Source organism: Argentina silus, assembly GCF_951799395.1.
Source record: "Argentina silus genome assembly, chromosome: X".
In the NCBI taxonomy this organism is placed as follows: domain Eukaryota; kingdom Metazoa; phylum Chordata; class Actinopteri; order Argentiniformes; family Argentinidae; genus Argentina; species Argentina silus.
In genome coordinates, this window is record NC_139653.1 from 40,109,126 (window position 1) to 40,118,255 (window position 9,130).

The following is a 9,130-nucleotide window of genomic DNA, read 5'->3' on the forward strand; positions in this document are numbered from 1 at the left end:
TATCTCTACACCCCTATTGCATATTCTTGATCGCTCTGTATTCTCCAAAAACCAACCAATCTTAATTCTCCCATGCCAAGCCAAAGTACTAGAAAGGTTAGTCTACAATAGACTCATGAGTTTTTTTCTGAGAATAATCTCTTGTACTCCCACCAGTACGGATTCAGAGAAAAACATTCAACTTCAATGGCTCTTGTACGATTTCTAGACAATATCTCTAGGGCTCTTGACAACAATGAACTTTTTTGCTTTATATGAAGGACTTGTATTTTGTATCCAAAGCTGTATACTTTATCCTATTTGCTGATATCTTTTTATCAGATAAAGATGGTCAAAATTTAATCACCAAAATTAACTCTGAATTATGTAAAGCTGATTGCTGGTTTAAAGCCAATAAACTCTCACTTAATAGTAAAAAGAGCTCTTACATGATTTTTGCTCCAAAAAGCAAACACAGTATACATTTTGATGAGGACGTTTGTATGTCGAATAATATTCTAACCTGTGTACCTTTCACCAAATTTCTAGGCATACTCATTGATGAAAAGATTAACTGGAAAATGCATCTCAACAATATTGGTGTAATCAGTAGAATATTGTCTTGGACCTAGGAAAATGATTGTACATTTGTAGTATGCTATGATATATATGTTTATTTCATACTGTAACATTATTTGGGGCAGCACTCACAAGAGCTATCTAAATAATATTTTTATTTTGCAGAAATTGCTGTCTTGATATTACTTTTCAATTGATGCCTTTCATATTCTTTTATTTTCATTTAATATATATTTTTTGTTTTCATAAAATTGTGTTACTTCTGTCTCACAATGCACATTTTAGACTAGCAAACTATAATGTAACGTTTTGATTAATTTTATTATTATTATTATATACATTTTCTATTTATTTTTTCATATTATTCTTTTACTTTTTACGGGAGGCTTCTCGACAAGCCCTTCCTTTCTTAACCTCCCCTGCACAATTAGCCTTTTTCTTTTAATTTAGTCTTTCATTTGTTATTGTGTGTGTGCAAATCCTAAATAAATAAATAAGCATGCTCCTCTGGAGTTCTATTAGGTTTGTGTTCAGATAATACATTAGCTGCAGGGGCAATGGCGGGCATGTGATGAAGTCATGTTTCAGTGTGGGAAAGGCGAGTGTGTGTGTGTTTGTGTGTGTGTGTGTGTGTGTGTGTGTGCGTGCGCGCTTGCGTGCGTGCGTGTGTGTGTGTGTGTGTGCATGAGTGTGTGTTTCTGCAAACATGAGGAGTCTCATTATCATCAGTCTAAACTCACATGCTTAGAAATACAATCTAGAACTCACATCTCCAGCAGCATTCAATTGTCAACAGGTCTAGCCTCCATCTTGGAATTTAGAGGTTTTTAAATCAATGTTCTTATAGGACTTGATTGTGCTTAGCACATTATTAAGAGTAGGAATATTTGATATGCCGGTACTCTATTTCTATACTTGTATTTGTCGGACAGGACATGGAAATGGTATTGGCATAGGAACCTCATAGCTCATAGCTATATGCCATAGACTATTTCTTTGCTGAAACGTTTTCCTTGTTATGGACTTCCCTCCCTGCCACCCCTACAGCCTCCCAGCTATCAGTGGGTCAATAGAGACACTGTTCCCATGAGAGTGAGAAATGTCCATAGCACTGGGTTCCCAACGCTGTGTGGAGTTTAAACAACAGCTAGTTAAAGGGGATATAAAGATATAAAGATAAGGCTTCGTAAATATAGACATGCAGGGAGGGTGAGAACTTAGACTCAGAAGAACATTTTTCCAGTGGGAACTTCATTGGTGGAGTCAGGTGACACATCACATATGTGCCTGTAGACTATACACAATAACAATTCAATACATTGTATTAATTGTAGTATATATGTTGATTAAAATCAAAACATTTACATTGATAAAGAGAGAGAGAGTGAGAGTGAGAGAGAGATGGATAAATGAACATATTTTAAGGTGCTGCTATATCACAATATCACAATATCCAGTGCTGTAGTTTTGATATAAACATTTTCCTCTGAACATGGCAAGAGACCAGTATCACCACAATTGTAGTCACAGACAACTTCCAAATGTGTGGATTGCTTTATGGATTTATAGAAATGCTGTATACATTACATAACAATGATCATTATTTTCCCAACCATAGCAAATGAAGAAATGATTTCTCTTAAGAGAACCAAGATGTCTCTCATTTAAAGTTCTGATCGCCATTATCTTCAGATCTCTCAGATGTTGGGAGACATCCTCTTCTTTTCATTCAATAAAGAAGGAAATGGATTGTTATTGAAACAATTTAACTCCAGCTTTTGAAACCCTCTCTCTCTCTCTCTCTCTCTCTCTCTCTCTCTCTCTCTCTCTCTCTCTCTCCCTCTCTCTCTCTCTCTCTCTCTCTCTCCCTCTCTCTCTCTCTCTCTCTCTCTCTCTCTCTCTCTCTCTCTAATGCACCAAATCGGCCTCATAATTTCCCCTTCTTGTAAATGGCTCGTCCAATTTATCTGTTTTCTCTTCTCGGAGTATGCCACTGTTCTGGACACATGTTACAATGGAAATTATTATGTTATTTCAAACACTATACATTTAAACTCATATTTTCTTCTGGAATTCAAAGCTTTCTTCATTTTTCTCAAGGTCATTATGGAAATGGTAACTCTGATGCCGGTGGTGTCCATATGTATTAGGTTAAATTTCCTTACATGAAAAACAAATATCTGAAAATGAAATGATCAAAAGATTAAATGTGGGGGCATTTAGGAGACACATACACATCCTTGATTGAATACATAGTCAGCCTAGTACGTATTTTGTGTGTGTGTGTGTGTGTGTGTGTGTGTGTGTGTGTGTGTGTGTGTGTGTGTGTGTGTGTGTGTGTGCGTGTGTGTGTGTGTGTGCGTGCGTTTGTGCGTTGTGCGTGACTGCGCCTGTGTGTGGGTGAACCCCATACAGAAAAGGATTTGTCAGGGAGACAGTGTTCCTGTGAGTCCTACACTGTACGATGAGTAATGTCTGGCTGGCTGGGTATCCCTCCCTCTTCCTCTTTCTTTCCCCCTCCCTCCCTACCCCTCTTCATCTTCCCCTCCCTCCCTACCCCTCTTCATCTTCCCCTCCCTCCCTACCCTTCTTCATCTTCCCCTCCCTCTCTACCCCTCTTCATCTTCCCCTCCCTCCCTCTGTAACAAGCCTTTATCAGTCTTGCCAGGGTTATTTGTCTATCAGTTACAAGGACATGACTTTGCCAAGAACGAGATAACAAAGAATGAAACCAAGCAGAGGCTCTCTCTGTCCCTGCATCTCTCTCCTCATGTCCCCCTCTTTTTCACCCTCTCCCCTTGCGTCTGTGCAGGCAGCACAGTTCAGGACCTGGTCTGGTCTGGTCCTGAATAGGACCCTGCTCTGGCAACAAGCCTGGCATTGGCCTGAGACTCTCTCTCTCTCACACACACACACTCACACACACACACACACACACACACACACACACACACACACACACACACACACACACACACACACACACACACACACACACACACAGGGCCTATCCATCCATCCTTCCTCTGATTAGATTAGGCATTATTAATGGAGGGCCTGTGAGCCAAGCAGACAGCGGGGTCATCCCGAGTTTAATTCCATTCTCAGATAACTTCATTTGGCCCGATGCGATTGTTATTGCTCCGGTGCTAGATGTTTATAGGAAACAATAGCCCCCATAACACATTCAAACATCCTATTTAAAGGGGGTCAGGCCGGGGCATTAGATAGAGCAGGTCCTTCCTGAGGATGACGTCTCATGTCATGGTTGATTTAAGGGTTAGTTATTTCCCAGCCCCAAGGAAGGCTTAATGCAGATGAAGAAATATATTACATCAGTGAAGGGAATGTTGTGTATCATACTCAATGTAAATGTTGTAGAATGCACATTGAAAGAGATAGGGAGAGAAAGGGGGATGGAGTAGAGGCTCTGACAGGTCTTGATAACACTCTGTGCCTCTCTCACCAAGTAGTAAATCTCATATTTCATTGTTCCTACATGAGGCTGCCCAACAAAGGTAAATATTAACCTTAGATGATTCACATTTATCACGTATAGTCATGACCATGGCAAATACAGCTGTCTACGATGGACAGAATGACAAGAGGAGGTAAAGAAGGGATTGCTACTGATGCAGAACCGAGGGACGTGATTAAACGGAACAGATAGCGTTTCAGCGGCTCACTATGCTACAGTTACACACCCGTCTCTTGACAAGGACATGCTCCTTTTCAGACCCACAGGAGATACTGTAATGAAAGTGGGCTGTGTGTGTGTGTGTGTGTGTGTGTGTGTGTGTGTGTGTGTGTGTGTGTGTGTGTGTGTGTGTGTGTGTGTGCATGTGTGTGTGTGTGTGTGTGTGTGTGTGTGTGTGTGTGTGTGAAAGCACAGAAAGCATGAGCTGTCATGTGGAATTTACAAAGCTCACAACACGAGCAAATCATTTCTTATCAGAAACCGACAAATCACAACCAGTTTTGGAACATCTGACTTTGTAAACATTTCACTCAAACACTCTTTGTTTACTTAACTGCTGATAGAAAATAGTGCCTTTGAGCGAATCCGTTGGATATTTAACCTGTGTAAGTAACAGCCTCAAATTGATTTCCACCCTGTGAAACAAGTATGGATTCGCTTCAAAGTGAATGAGAAAGAACTCAACATAAAATAGCTGAGCTGATTTCAAAACACTGACCACATTAAGGCAGCCAGATTACTTGTTGAAACACTACTGCCCATGAATCACTTTGGATTTCATTTTGAGATTTTACACCACGTCACAAACATTTTACAGGCACTGACATTTCAGTCATTGCCTCATCCAAGTTGAGCTAAAGTATCTTATGGAATGAAGAAAAATGTATGGACTCCCTCTAAAACCCTATGTTATTGTGTATCGTGTTGCTATGTAGCCTGTTAGCACTGGCTGCTATTGATGGTCAATTCTGTGCAGGCGGGACTGGTCAGTGCAGAGCCGAAATGGACGTCTGTGGATCTAGTTTCCCTGTAATGAATGAGCCTCCATCATGTTGATTGCATGCATCTTTCATGTACAGATGCACTGACGTAAAGCTAGCTTTACTCTCTATCCCACCAACCAATTCTCTTTCTCAACACACTGATATGCACTGTTGATTGCACTAAAGTTATTTAACGCCAGGGCACTCTTTAGTCAATCACAGTTACCACACCACTAACAATACGAGATTATAACTAGATAAAACAGATACTAAGGTAACCAGAAGCTATAGCAAATTTGCACGCTTGGTCGATCGACAGCATTCCGTGTGGAAAATCATGTAGAATGTATATTTTAGCAAGCTACTGTTTCTAATGAAGTCACAAATTAGTGGGACTTCCAGAAATAGATTGTGCCAAGCCTTATTATACCCCAGCTATCATTTTGTATTACAGTACCAGGTGCACACTACAACGTCCCATGGTGATGTCATATCACTGAGTCTACCTTTACCTTATATCTTAGTCTTATCTCTCCAAATACCAAGTGTTGTTGTTGTAGAGGAGGGAGGGCATGTCTCACATACCTGCCATTAAACTGGTTTGCTCCAGGCAGCATCCGTGTCTCAGAGCACTGCAGGGAGTCTATCACTAAAGAGTGCACAAGCTGTTGAAACACTGGGTGGTTGTAGCAGGGATGTACTGTTACCAGTAGTTAGAATTGAGATAATTTCATAATCAGTCATTTAAGTCCCGCTCAGTGATTTTAGCATACAGAGTCACCAATAAAACAAATGAAAACCAAAACATTTCCTATGAAAAAAAACCATATACAATACAGTAATGGGTTCTTGTTGTTCTGGTTATAGTAAGGTAAAATGGTTGTTCTACGCCAATTGTGGGATTTAGATGACATATCTAAATTTCTGAAAATATTTCAGACAGTGGCTTCAAGTTGATATAGGCTATACAATGAAATTGAAGCTGTTAAAATGTGACCTGTTCCTTTGTGGTTTTACACAGACTGACATTGACAATATTAAATCATTGATTAATCGGTAGCCTTGAGAATGATGCTGTCTTTCAAGCTGTCTTTCAGTAGTAAAGAGAAAACCACAAGTTAGGGGCTCCACACAGACATGCACACACACACATACCCACACCCACACCCACACCCACACCCACACCCACACACACACCCACACACACACACACACACACACACACACACACACACACACACACACACACCATCCAAATCCCAAAACACTACATTTAACTAGAGCCTCTCCTTCAGCTGCGACCCTCTGCCCCAGGCTCTCTACAATGAAATTTTCATGCAGCCATATGGAGGACTATTGGTAATAGAGATTTACTGTCAGGGAGCGTCCCGCTGGAGAAAATAAGGAAGCTGTAACATATTGCTTTCTGTAAATCAGAGGAGCTGAGAAGAGACCTCCGCAGGGCTACTGTATCAGAAACGACTGCTTAAGACAGAACACTAGAATGTGTGTGTGTGTGTGTGTGTGTGTGTGTGTGTGTGTGTGTGTGTGTGGGTGTGTGCATGCTGGGGCCCAAAAATCACACACACGCACGCATGCACGCACGCACACACACACACACACACACACACACAAATCCAACTAATTTAATGGAACTATCAGACATTGGATGATGGGTGACGCCGTTCTGCCTGTCATACTTACTTTGTGTGTATGTCCCACTCTGAACCAACAAGTTTAAGTCAAAGACCTGAACATGCAAACTAACTACCACAGACTGACAGAGGAGGAAACGACGAGCGCAAAACACACACACACACACACACACACGCACGCACACACACACACACACACACACACACACACACGCACACACACACACACACACACACACGCACACACACACACACACACACACACACACACACGCACACACACACGCACACACGCACACACACACACGCACGCATGCATTTTACACACAAACACACTCATGCACACACACCCACATCAATGGAACACCTAATAGCCCTCACATTCTCATGACCCCACCTGACACTCTGAGACTCTCTGTGTCAGTCAACAAGGTTCATCAACTCATACTAGAGACGTCAGTATTAACTCAAAGGAATTGCACATTTCCTGTGTCCTCACTTTGCCTGGGTTTTTTAGACATAATTATGAGGCACAGAGACAGTGCCTGAATATGCAATGCAAGAGTGTAAAGAAAACATGTCAACTGCATTGTTTGGGGAAGTTTTTCCCCATGCCGATATCCAAACTCCCTCCAGGATCCTGCCTTTGAACCTGAATGCTCTGAGACAGATCAACAACAGGCACGGATGTGAACCAGATTCCCTGATTTGGGATTGGGAATGCTGAGAGTGATTACGGCACTTGGCCAACTTGTTAGCCTCATTAGCATAGATATATGCTAATGAAGGGATTAAGGGGGATTTAGGATATGTGTTACTGCCTGTGCTGGTGAGCTGACTTTGTGTAAGCTTAGTCCACTGGTTTATATGAAAAAGATTTAGAGGTTTTTTTAAGTATTCAGTAACACTTTTTAATTTGAGGTTCTGCTTATAAATCGCGTATCATCTTTATTGCAAATATAGGTTATGGTTGTTGGTTTGCATTTCAAAAGCAGACATGTTAAGACCACAGTTTGTTGATTAGCAGTGGATCCAACTACACTGCAGTATTCCTCTATTTTATGTCAAATTACATTTGTACTGTATGCATTGCACTGTAACTTCTGAAATGTGGTAACTGCATATTGAAATGTCAAGATGCCATGTCTTATCAGAACCTCACTGACCTATCTCACTCATTTGAGTTTCAATATCTGTGTCAAGCCTTGATTCACACAGTATGTTGCCTAAACTTAGTCAGACTAACTCTGACGGATTCTACATTTGAGGCCCAGATTTTGCTCTTGTACATCCTGGTGGTAGTGAATAAGGCCTCTCTCCACCCCATCAGGCTGAATGGGTACCAGTGTCAGTGGAGCAATGTAAACAACAGGGCTTAGACCTGCCGGTCCGACCGCACCGGCCAACCTCACTGGCTTACACATTCCCCACCGTCACTCAAACACCACAACAATCCCTCCTTTGTCGGCCATGATTGATGACACACTGGAATCTTATTCACGGCTGCCCCATGTTTTGGGGTTACCGTGACGACCAGGTGAAAACAGACCGCAGCAGCGTATTGGGTTTCCGGCCCTGAACGCAGGGGAGGGGAAAAAAGAGAAACAAGAGAAAGGTCTATGGAAAGGTTAAGCAAACAGTTATCGTTGTTATCTTAGCAGATAAGAAGGGAGTTATCTTGCACAAAATGTGTATTGTTCACAAGGAGGTTTGATTTGAGCTCACTGTGTGACTTACACATTCTCCGTAGGTCACTTCATCTCAGCTGGGACACTTTCGCCTTGTGATGTTAACTTACCTCACAGCTTCTTCTGACTGTCAACTTACTTCATAAAAGCCTCATAATGATATAGTCATGATAAGAGTAATGGGATCTCTCCAATGTCTTTGTTCTTTAGGTTTGACAATGACATCATGGCTGGCCCCAATATGTATACACACACACACACACACACACACACACACACACACACGCACACACACACACACACACGCACACACACACACACGCACACACGTTTAATGGATATGGCGACTTGGTAAAGTGCACCATTAAGAGAGACGAAAGCCTGAACATAACAAAGCCCTGATGCAATATTCATGCCTCCTCATTCTGTGCTAATGCTGTTTTCCTTTTGTGCAAAGCACGATTGCACCAGGACTATTTGTTACTACTAGCATGAGGAATTATGTAGATGTTATGAATTAGACTGAATAGTTCCCTATAAGGGCACTGATTCAAGGGCTATAGGCTAACTGAATACCTATCTCTATCAGTCCATCTTAAAGATGCAATGTCTTCTTATGATTAGCTATTCTGTTGGGAAAACATAAAGTGATTTTCTACATACAGTACATATACCTGTAGGGGTTAAGGGTTAAAATAAAGTGGGACAGACAGCACAGAGTTTCAATTCAATAGATGTATGATCATGAATACAGAAAAACAAGCTATT